General features: G+C 43.9%; 1 protein-coding gene across 1 annotated transcript in view; it reads right to left on the minus strand.

The window, feature by feature from the left end:
- Window positions 1-12,691, minus strand: part of LOC143367031 (uncharacterized) — a 426,392-nt gene that overhangs the window by 237,123 nt on the left and 176,578 nt on the right. The window lies entirely within an intron of this gene.

Raw genomic sequence — 12,691 nt, forward strand, 5'->3', positions numbered from 1 at the left:
ATTTGAAAAACCGAACTTGACCATCGTATCTTTTAAAATAATAATCGAAAACAAAATTCGTTCGCGCTAATAAATGGGCCCCCTCGAACCATGCAATTCCCTATTTTTTTTATATTTTTATCGACAATACTTTAAGAGATATCGCGCTGTCCACTCCTTAGTGGGACACCCTGTATATACTTATATTATGTTCTGATGTACGTATAATACTTTCTGATTTTATGTCGCTGCTTATTGATTTCCACGAACTTTCGTGTACATTTCGAGTTTTGTAACCGGGTACTTTTTTATCGTACCTATATAAAAGAATCCATCTTATGAATTACATGTACGCGGCAACGTGCCGCATCTGTTTTGCCGTAACGTAACGTATTTGTTGGGAGGAGGTGCATTAGAAACATTGCAAGTTAAATTTTGGCGACAATGCATCGCTGTAATACACTGCTCCGTCATGCGTTTGTTATGAATACCAATATTGATTTAAGATATTATTGAAACTGTATTGAGTTTATCGTCCCTCAACAGATTCAGGGAAATTCTTCGTACTAATATTCGTATTCTCGTTACCAATGGTAATTGGTGTTTATACTGAAGCGTATGAGATAATAAATCACTTGCATACCTTTGGCACGAACTTTTTTCAATTATTTGCTTAGCTGTAAATTTTTCTAGCCTTTAAATGATATTTTTATATAACGTTAAATTACTTATATTATTTATTCCTGCTCTTAACTGAAAAGTTTAAAAAATGTCACAGGCATCTCTGTGGTTCTAAGTGGCTCATACATGTATGATGAAAGAATAAATAAATGTAATTAGCAATAATAAAGCAATAAGTATAATTGAAGAAAATACTCTACCTGTTCTGTTTAATATAATTTACACTTCTCTCCGCACACTTACTTTCGCACCTTGCAATCATAAAGGACACAATATTAAATTTGATATATCCTCTATCAATGTTTTGTCCTCCGCAGACAAAAACTGTAACTTCGTCGACATTTCAGACACTCGTAACTAACACACATTCTCCCTATGACCCACCTTTCCTTGCACCCATTACGTCGCGGATCCTTCTGTTTTGATATTCGTGCGCGGGTACGTCGATACTCGAGAGATAAGGGATCCGTCTTTAATTTAAAAGGAGGACGACGCAGGCGTGACCACGAGCAATCAGCGGACTGCTACCCCTTTTCTTCTTGTGTCTTGTCTTTCCGCGAGGCGTGTTGGAGGCCTCGGTACTTATATACAGTCAGTGTCAAAAATATTCGTATAGCGACCAATTTAAAGTAAAAATTTGTATATCCATGTCAGTACTACATTCTAACAGAAAAAGATGATTAATAAATATTCTTAAATGTTTGTAGAATTGATCTTGAATAAACAAATTTGTATTCCCCTTAACATTTAAAAAAAAGGAATAAAAGCAGATAAACGTACAGAAATAGACGTGCAGTCAGTATTCGTAGAGTAAAAAAAGGCTCAATGAACTATGGAAATAAACTACCTAAATATTTAATGTTTTAATAATTTGTCGAATTGCGTTTTGATTTTATAATAGCTTCGAGCCTTCTTGGTGTAGAATTTATTTAGTTGGATGTCGTAGCAGGTTGTATTTTTTCTCTACTACTACATACCGGGCGATTCTGTCCTTTGACACATCTCTTTAGATGCCGTATGGTACCCCGTGACGAGGTCAAACCCTCGCAGTGCCTCACCGAATGTTATGAGTTTCGACCCTTGAAAGGGTTCGAATATCATTAAAAAGTCAAAAATGTCCAGGATTTCGGCATTTCCGATCAGATCTTTGCAAAAACAACGTCAATGAATTCCTTATGTTTCGCCGATGAAACTGACACCACGAACGACGTAATTCGGACCACATGAAGGAAATTCCATGAAAGATTAATTTATATCGTTTCAAGTTGTCTTCGTCAATAATAGTCCGATTTACAGGAAATTTAATATGATTTTCATCGGAAAAACATAAGGAATCCATTGGTGTCACTTCCATATCGAAACGATAAAGAAAAAAAAAATTATTTTATTTCTGAAGCAGGTATAAATCCTCGGCCGTAGACCCTTTCAAGTGCGCTCGAACCAAAGTGCGACTCTGGACGCTGCGCGGCCGAAGTCTAGCCGCCGCCGCCGGCCGCGGCCGCTGGACGCGGCTAGGAAACTCAACCTTTACCCGGCCGACGCCCTTAACGCGGCCTTGCAACGAAAACTCCTCGACAGTAAACGCTACGAGGAACTGCTACTCAGCATTCTGGGAAAACCACCGCTCCGCCGCACCAGGCGATCGGTACCATTAGGATTCATCGGATCGCTGAGTAAAGCCCTTTTCGGAACTTTAGACAGCGACGACGCCCAATATTACAATAAGGAAATAGATAAACTGTACAAGGATCAAAATCACTTAGCCAAACTGTTAGGAAACCAAACACACATTATAAAATCTGAATTCCAGGATATACACAACACACTAAAAGCTGTAACGGGTTCCGTGCAAAACATGGGCGATAGAATTAAGGAAATAACGGCGGGTACATTACAATTAGACGAACGAGAAACAAAAGTAGAATTACAATCAGCCTTTTCGACATGGACATTTTTGATGACCAGACAAGTGGACGAGTACGTGACCGCGCTCATCATAATTGCGGACGCGCTCACGTTCGCGAAACTCGGTATCTTACATCCGGCCGTATTGTCCCCCAGTCAGCTTGCGCAAACTTGCGAACGAATTCGCGAAACCACGCCGTACGAATTCCCGCTGACTCCAGAAGAATTAAATTCCGAACAATTACAAGGAGTGACCAAATTAAACGTAGCTTACATACAAGGTCGAATCATCATGTCACTCGACATCCCTTTACTAAACCAAATCCCCGTCGACCTTTATCACCTACAACCGTGCCCTTCGTTCCAGTCTATATCGACCAATGTCTCTACCCATATATTCATAGTACCAAGAACACAATATTTGGCACTCAGCCAAACCAATACCCAATACTTCATGCCCAACGAGAACTACATCACAGCATGCAGGAATCACCCTCGGATGTACATGTGCGAACTCAGCATACCGCTCCAGGACTTGGAGAACGCACCTAGCTGCGAGACGGATGCGTTGTTAAGACCAGAGAACATCAAGTGGTCTAGTTGCAACATCAAGGCCCTTCCCTGAAGTCGAACCTTCCTCAAGAAGATGGTCGCACCCAACACCTGGTTATATTCCATCAAAGACACCCAGGCCCTGCAGATCCAATGCAACAAGCACGCGGCCGGATATGAAATGCTCCGGGGGGCAGGAATATTATAACTGAAGAGAGATTGTCAGGCTAAGATCGGCACCGATCAGGTCTGGGCATCCGGAGTTGACACCGAGACATTGACAACCGTTTACAAACCATCCATTGACATAGACATCTCAGGGATCCTGCCAACGCTCACGGAACATCACGTGAAAATCTTGTCGGACCATCAAGGAAAGGAACCCCAGGGGACCCTTCACGACGCCCATGCGATAGCAAACGCAGTCGCCCTGGAAGACATTGAAAGACAGGCAAGGGAGCTGGCCACCCATCACCGAACCGAAAACCTTACAACTTATGTTACCTATGGACTACCCGGACTGGGAGGAATCTTCATCATCGTCCTTAAGGAAGGAGGCGAAGGTGGACATTGAGATGATACCACACCGTCCCGCTCCTCAAATAATTTCCAGACCCCGTCCTCTCACTATTACATTTTTTCCTCCAGACCTACCCGTTATACCGTCCACGAGGACAAGGGACAAAAGCCAGGTAGAACAAGCGAGATAGTTCGCGGGCTCCAAGCCATACTTCGAAGTATTCTAGACCGTAGCTGCTGACCGTAGCAATAAACCCCGTGCGATACCTGTAGAATCAATCCCCGCGATGTGCTCTGCTGCGATAATTAGGTGGTAGGGACAATAGCATATAAGACATCAATCAAGCGAGCGGGACACAGTCGTTATAAATTTTTATAAAGATCAAGAGCAATAAGTAAAATGGAAGTTCCGTCTTTCGAGGATTGTAAATTCACGCGCACGTCGTTGGCCGAAGCGGTGCTGCCGCGCCAACTGTACGCGCCGTTTGCGAGACGTCTATGGACGCACAAAACGAACAAAACCCGGACTCTCTGCAACGCGTGCGCGTGGCTGAGACCACCGAATGATTTCGAGAACAACCGGAAGATAGCAGCTCACTGGCTGGCGGAGGAGGTGCGGGCCATCGCGATGTGCAAATGCACTCAGTGCCGGGACCGGCACATGCAATGGACACCTCCCTATGATTTCACTGGATGCATCCGAGCTTTCCTGGACGTGGAACCACGCTATCTCCCGGCCTTCCCGGTGTTGAAGGCACCAAGACCGTTGGAGCCCCCTAAACCCCGGGATGTGCCCTGGGTGATCCCCGCCGGTACGGAGTGAGCAAACACCAACCGTCGCATTGGGTAAATAACCACAAAATTGTAACATTTAAAAGTGACGCGATCGGATTGTAATTGTTTCGGTTTTTTCATTTCCATTAGCAGCAGAGCATCGTCTTCATTCGAACACCACAGACGAGAACCCAGCCCCTTCAGTACTATCAGTTTTTTCCCTCCCTTTCTAATGTAACAATATATGGGCTTTTACTTGCTTAATTATTGACTCACTCATTGGAATCTCCTTGCGTCCCCTAGTTTTAGTTGCGTTATTTATAGCATTAAGACGCGAAGAAAAACGTACACGACAACAGCTACGCACGGGTTGACGACGAAACAGCCTCGCGAGGCCGTTTCGTGTCTAAGTGGGGGGGTGTTACATGGGCCCTTCAGGTCCATCCCGTGCTTGCTGTCCACGCGTCGCTTTTGTTTCGCAAAGGCGATCCAGCGGAATTGCCTCGCGTGTAGCAATCGAGTGGTGCTGAGCCCGTGGCAACAGCGATTGGGACAGCGACCGCGCTCGGCCCAATTCCCCAATTATTTCTCAATAATCAGGGAATTGGTGAAGCAAGCGACAGCTGCCGACGGGGCAGTTTTCCCCATTCGTAAGGATCGTTCGAGGTTCGGCCCGCGATCGGGAGCCGCAAAAACATCATTCTTATTCGAGAGCTCGAACTAGGAAGTCGCGACGGACCAGAGGACCGTCTAGATACCGCGACCACGTCTCCGCGTAGATTCCGCGAAGCGCGCGCGGCCGATAGTAATTCGTAAGAAGGGTAACTCCATCCGACACACAGGAAACGGCCTCGCCGGGAGAGCCCTTGCACGTCAATCGAGACCGACGTAGGACCGCGTAGAAATACGACGTTTAGAGACAGTGCGGTACGACGGGCACTAGGCCACCGACATCCGAGAGCACAGCGAGCGACCACCGAGGTGAAGCGCTGTCTCGAGGTAGAGTAATATAACTTCTGTAACAATATATTTAGCCTTATCGTTTCTCTATCTTATCCCCTGAACTTTATTCTTTCAACCCCTTTTCACCTTCCTTATCCCCGGTAAGTATAGTCAAGGTGGGCTTTAGCCCTTCGATAGAGCAAGAACCCGGTAAATCATTCCAACCGCTCGGGGTGATTTACAGGAAGTCCTATCGGGACGTAACACTTTCATAGCTGCCCAAACAGCTGTAGCAGCACCTTTTTCACCCAGAGTCGAGTCTCGCGCAACGATGCGTTTTCGCGCTTTGTCAGCGAGAACCTTATCTGCCGCGTGCCTTTCACCGAGGTCGTTGCTACGCGAATATGCAATATCGTGTTCGCGACACGCTGCGTCCAACGGATTGATGCCTCGATCGCCTCTAGCCAATCGTTTTACCAGATGAGTTCCTGGACCACAAAACTGATATCCCGGAATATGTAATTCGTTAGGTAACGCGTTTATCGCCCGATTTAACAGACCACAACCTTTCTTTACTCTCTTCGGCGACATTCGCTGCAGTTTTTAATCAATGGTGCTGGACCGTCGATATGCGTTCGCTGCCAAGGGCGATTATAATGTTCCAAGCACCGACGATACTGCTGAACCTCAAAATCGGCTTTTATATGCTCGGGGAGTCTGTCCCACAACTGATCGATGTGTCCGCCAAACTCGCGCACTGGAATAATCTTTGGTATATATTTCAGCTGCTCAGAGGTTAAGTTTCGAATATCGCAATTATCTGACAGAACGAGAAGCATTTCGAATACTGAGCTGTTTTGCTCCGGCGTGAGCCTATTAATAGAGCGCACCGCAGCTTCGATGTATCAAAATCAATTTCACGGTTCGCGGAGAGAGGGAGCATGCGATTCGTGCGACAACCTGTGACGATACGCGTGACAAATTTTGATGGTAAATCGCAAATGATGTCCTCGAAAACAAGACGCAAACATGGCAGCATGCTACCAAACACTACACGTTGCGTCAATTCCGGTCCATCAAACTGTGGAAAGACCAACGTGCTGGTCAACTTGTTGGAAAGTCCTCACGGCGTCCGCTTCGAGAACGTGTACGTGTATTCCAAGTCGTTGCAACAGCCGAAATATAAGTATTTGGAGAATTTATTGACTCCGATAGATGAAATTGGCTACTTTACATTTTCGAATAACAGTGACGTCATCCCACCGAGCGAATCGCTTCCGAATTCGATTTTTATCTTTGATGACGTGGCCTGCGACAAGCAAGATACGATAAGGGAATACTTTGCAATGGGGCGCCACTCGAACGTTGACTGCTTCTATCTCTGTCAGACGTACGCAAAGATTCCCAAACATCTTATACGCGACAATGCGAATCTGTTGATACTGTTTAAGCAGGATGGTACCAACTTGAGACATGTGTACAACGATCACGTAAACACTGACATGTCTTACGAGGATCTCTGCGCTTTGTGTCGTAATTGTTGGCTGCGGGTGTATGGTTTCATGGTGATAGATAAAGATAGCGCGATGTCCAATGGACGTTATAGAAAGGGATTTAACGAGTTTGCGGTACCGTGAGATGCTCAATCGTCGTCAACACGTCGGTGGGAAAGCAACGTCTGCGATACAATGATGATTAGTAGTCAGGAGATTAAGGATCGCGAGAGAATAGCGATGGAAATTGCAAAAACCAGCAAATCCATTCGCAGGAAACATCAGTGTTTGAAGACTGACAAGATGGATGAAGATATGGCGCTGGAAAGATACTTTAAACCTATTACCGAGCCCTTAAAACATATTGTGGAAAATACTGCTGAGACAGAAGCTGACATATCACCTGCGACGAGTATGAGCATTGAAACATTAACGCCTAAATCCGGCCGAAATGGAACGCATCGCGTAAAGGAAATAGTAAACAGTCATACATGTCATTGGAAAATTCGCTCGTAACCTCCACACCAGTTCAATCGAAGCGGAAACGGTTGAATGTCACATCAAACGATTCCACGGTTCCTCCTCCGTCAATAAATACATTTCCCGATGTACAGTCGCTCACAACCAATGATGACGAAGATGTGTATGAAACTTCTGCCGATGAGTCGCTTGCAGCATCTATTAGAGAACAACTCCAAACATCCGAGGGGCAAGAAACATTTCGCAACCATTTCGGTCCGCTGGGACAAAAATACATGAGCGCAGTCCTAAGTGGTGATAGGGATACGACCATAGATTATGTGTACGATGTACACTTTGGTGGTAGTGGAATGATGCTTGGGGATAAGGCTTTTGATATGGACAAGGATGATAATATAATCATAGACGGTGTAAGATATGGAGGAACGCCCGGTCTGTAGGAACTGATTTTTAAGAGAATTCCCGATGATGCTATATACACAGATGCTGATAAACAAAAATACAAAAGTATACTGCTGATGACGAATGCTCACAGACGTGGCCATAGCGCACAAAATCCAATATTGGGTAACAAGGGATACAAGTACAAACATGTAATTGCGCCACTACTACCCCGTGTATTGACCAGTAAAGCGGGGCAAGGTCTAAGGACACCGCGAGTTATGGTGGTAAACGATAACAAGATCGATTATGTGCACTGGGATGATCCCAACGAGCTGGTGGATCGATTGCGTTTGCTGGAAGCGTCGCGTCAGGCGGGTAACAACTCCGCACGACAACGAAATTCTATCGATTATCGAGGAACTCCGCGAGGCAGGCCTCATTATAAATTAAACCGCACGCCGACGATGTACCACTGTATGCGTCGAGATGCCGATCAACAAATTTGGGGTATCGCTCGAGAAGAGTGGAGCAGCTACAATGGACTATTACAAATGGAGCGGCATGCTTCGAAATTATATGCGTGATAACGCTCTTTGCGTGACCGGAGCCGACTTTGATGCAAAATCGCGCAAGATACGACGCGTAGCTCAGCCGGCGGTTGACACAGATGCCGTTAATAAACTATATGTGGAAAAGAACATTAAACTTTGGAGAGAACAGCAGAAAGAATTAGAGATGAAGCTGGTCGCGTTTCAGAGAGATATGCTGACGTTGCAAAACAGCGTTCAAAAGATATCGTAAACATTGAATCCTATCCCGCAGCAACAATGCGAAGGAGAATCATGAGAGACGGTTGAACTTGTCCAGAATTTCGTTGGGGCGGTGGAGAGCACATAATGCACGTACACGATAATTATCGCATCATTCGCGTCAAAGACACCTCTGCGATCAAACATGCAGCCATTATCGGAATCGAAGAGTAAAGAAGAAGAAAACCATAGCCACAAGAAATGACGAATCGCCGACAAGCTGCTAGCCACCGTGTACAACAACCTAAAGATCGCTGCTCCAGCGAGATTCGAGTTGGGCGAGTTTGTGCGCGTGAGGAAATTTAAAACCATCTTCGACAAAGGCTATACGCCGAATTGGACAACGGAGGTGTTCGAGATAGCCAAAGTACAGGCAACTAATCCCGCGACGTATCTGCTCGTCGATTCCTGTGGAAAACCCGTTGCCGGAGAATTCTATGAACACGAGCTGTAACGCGTCACCGATCCTGATGTGTATCTAGTGGAAAAAGTGCTGCGTAGAAAGGAGAATAAGGTATACGTCAAGTGGTTGGGGTTTGATAAATCACACAATTCTTGGATAAATAAAAATAATGTATTGTAAAATAATAATAATAATACATGGTTCAATAAATACAATGTTATACATATGTGAACAATTTATTTAACATTTTGCTGCAAGCGCCGTCGATAATATCATTCAAAGACACATGCCAGCAGTTCGCAATCAACAAGAGATTTATCATCGAAATATTCACTATCACGTATAGCTTTAACAGCGCAGCACGAGTCTAAAGTTTCATCGACAACATCGCACCGCTATAACACGCTCGCAAATTTGAAAACTTCGTATCAACATAATGTGTAGTTTCATCAAGTTCAAATTTCTTTTTCAAATGATATTTTTACAATGGAATTATACAACGGAATTTTATAATGTCCCCAGGGCAGAGTGTCAGTCGAATCGGGTACGATATACTGCTTGTCGTCGTATGGACTTAGAGCGATTTTGGATTCTGAAATGGTGTACACTTTATGCAATTTAGACCGTATGCATGATTGTCTGCGAACCATTTCGATCTCCTTTTGCATACACTGCGCGTAGTCGTCGAAAGTTATCGTCCAGGCTATGACGTTGGTATTGACGCCTTTCGGCTTTTTCGTATCTTTTTTGCCGTCTACGCGAAGTGCATACATTTTCGCTCTAAGACCTACGAAGTCGGTCATTATCACACCGTTATTTTCATCCTTCATCAGCCCCGGGATCTTCTTATTTAAGCGCGGCATATTATATGCATTCTCGATGGGATAATCGCTTGTGTCGAATCTATCGATATTATGCTTCATGGACTCGTAGATATCATCACATCGAATATGATAAATGAGGCTATCAGTGTCTGTATATAAAATTTTACAATTTTGAGCGTGCAGGGGAGACATGTACTCGTGGTGAAATTCGTACAAACAAATTTTTGATATGTTTAGAATGCACATACCCACATATATCGGTTTGTTGAATGTCACCTCGAGTTTTCGCAATTCAACAGCTATTAAATTTTCGCGATCATTGCCTCCGCGCCATATCGCCCTTCCCAATGTGTTAAAAGTTTTACGTCCACCTCATTTCGCACATTTTCCATAGTTTTACCGAATACCGCGTTGTTCATCAATTTGTACAAATTTTTTTCAAAGTCGTTTGTCGCGCATTTTCTAAACCGTGTATTGAGTTCGATGTAATCGCGGAGCCAGGGAGATTGAGCGAATTGCAGCACGCGGTGTATCTTTGTAATACGAAGACCATGACTCGTGCACTGCTGCAGGTTGCGATAATGGATAACGTAACGCTGCTTATCGTATACCGTCGCGAGTAACTTATCCTGTCGGCTGCCCGGTGGTTTAGCACGCGTCGGGCAGAACAGTAGATCGGCGTGAGCGTCGTGCAGATGTTGCGGATGTTCCAGATCTACCTCGAGAATGTATCCCGTGGGCGAATCGACAGCGATCGAAGACATGTCAAAGTTTGCGACATTTTCGACTCATTGAAAATTGGCGTGTGGTAGGGGCTGGCACATTGCCCATCCGTACAAATTGTTCACGTCAAAGTACATCAAGTGCGATGACTGTTCCGATGGGTCGTAAGATGACATGTACTTGTTATTGGCGGGTGCGTATCTTCCGGAACATTGGCTTAAACCCCCGCGTGGACGTGATCATCGAGACGCTGGACATTGACTACGAGGATATGAAATCCCTAAATAAGCTAAATGTAGTTAATACTCTGCGATGTGGCAGACACGCAAAGCACTGTGCCATGCAAAATGTATTTAAAATATTCAACTGGTGATCTAAACGCCAGAGGGAAATACACAAATAAAATATAATCAATTTTTAATGCATAACTGTTTTTCTTCACCCTTCTCAACCACCAACCTCCTGCATGTACGCTAGATTAAGACGATAGTTGTAATTATTATGTAGAAGTAGTACGATTCATGATCAAAGCGGTACCATACACATATGATAGACGTTTGATAGACGTTCAGAGTGGTACGTTAGGCGTTGAAAGTTGTACGATAGACGTTTGATACACGTTCCGAGTGGTACGATAGACGTTGAAAGTGGTTCAATAGAAGTTCGATACACGTTCAGAGTGGTACGTTATGTGTTGAAAGTGGTTCAATAGACGTCCAATACACGTTCGATACGCGATCAAAAGTGGTGTGACCTAGTCGAATGATGTGTCCAAAGAAGAAGGGAGAAGAATTCGAAGAACATGATAAGTGCACTCTGAGGATGGTTAGTGAATAATTCGAATATGTATAGAAGGTGAGGATGGTCAGCGAAAATGCAGGTGGCCTGTGATGAAGATGGCGAAGAACAAAGGCATCCTACTTTGCAAAGCTATGCAACTTTAGGCATGGGCCCACATGTGGGAGCTTGGAGATGCAGCGACACCAGTTGTCTTCAAATCGTGGTCAACGTGCAGTCACTTTGACAGTTCTTTGAAACACTTTTTGCATTTTTCGTGTTACGTGAAATTGCTTTGAAGAAGATTGCTTTTGAAGGATATTATCAATCGTTCAACGCATGGAAATGCAATCGATTAATACCGTAAGTTTCCATTATCATATTTTAGGGAATCGTTGTGTTAGTAACTTTGAGAATTATAAGAAAAATCGGTTTCAGATTATGTCATTGCCCATGAATTTGAAACGTCCGGCTACCGCTACGATCACCGCTGCTGCGGCAGTTATCCATTCATCCAGCCCGAAAATGTATGTGGCCTGTCGAAATGTTGCGGTTCAAACCGAAGAAATTCGATGTGCAAAACTTTATGAGGCGGAAGCTAATCAGGATGGCGACATTTTTTAAAAAGTTTTTAAAAAATGCGATAATCCAATACACGACTACTTCGAGGATGATGAGGAATATTGGATGCATCGATATGAACAACAAACGTTTTTAGGCGATTTCGATGATGATGATAATGTACAAATAACTATATCTTGGAATAATCATGCGTATCATCCAAACAGTGTGTCTTGGCGAAACGTCAAAGCGGAAAATATTGATTTTGATACCTATAGGAATAAAGTATCGGGGCTTCGGGCTAGTGTTGTTGCAGTTCAAACTGACCCTGTGCAAGTTCTTATGGATTTACCATTAACTAATCTATTTGCTGCTGATGTGATCGAGTGGGATAATTAAGCCAAATAAATTTTAATTATGTTTTTTTATATTCTATATTATTCCTTCATATTATTCTTTCATATTATTATTTGTAACAATATATATTTCTTATCCAATATATACTTCAACATATATTATTTCTCAATTTTATTTACCCGTGTTTCTCCTCTCACCGCATAATTTTTAAGATTCGCCGTTTCAATAATTATTATTTCTCTGCGTTGGAAAAAAAGATATCTGCTGACGCTGCATAATTCTATTTCATTCTTCGCGCTGCCAAGTGACATCACCCTGAACGGCCGCTCCAGAGTAGTCGAATTACGCGAGATCGCGCGATACGCAGCGACGTTAAATCGGAACGCTTTGAAATACTGTTAGCTTTAGAATGCATGCGATTCTATCCCCTATGTAGTGGTGTCTCTTTCCCTCCTAGAATTTTAACTTTAAAGTAATGCCCCGTCTCTATCCCTCGAAGACGCGGTGTCGAAAAACGCCGATCTTTCT

The sequence above is a fragment of the Andrena cerasifolii genome, chromosome 3 (genome assembly GCF_050908995.1).
Source record: "Andrena cerasifolii isolate SP2316 chromosome 3, iyAndCera1_principal, whole genome shotgun sequence".
Taxonomy (NCBI): Eukaryota; Metazoa; Arthropoda; class Insecta; order Hymenoptera; family Andrenidae; genus Andrena; species Andrena cerasifolii.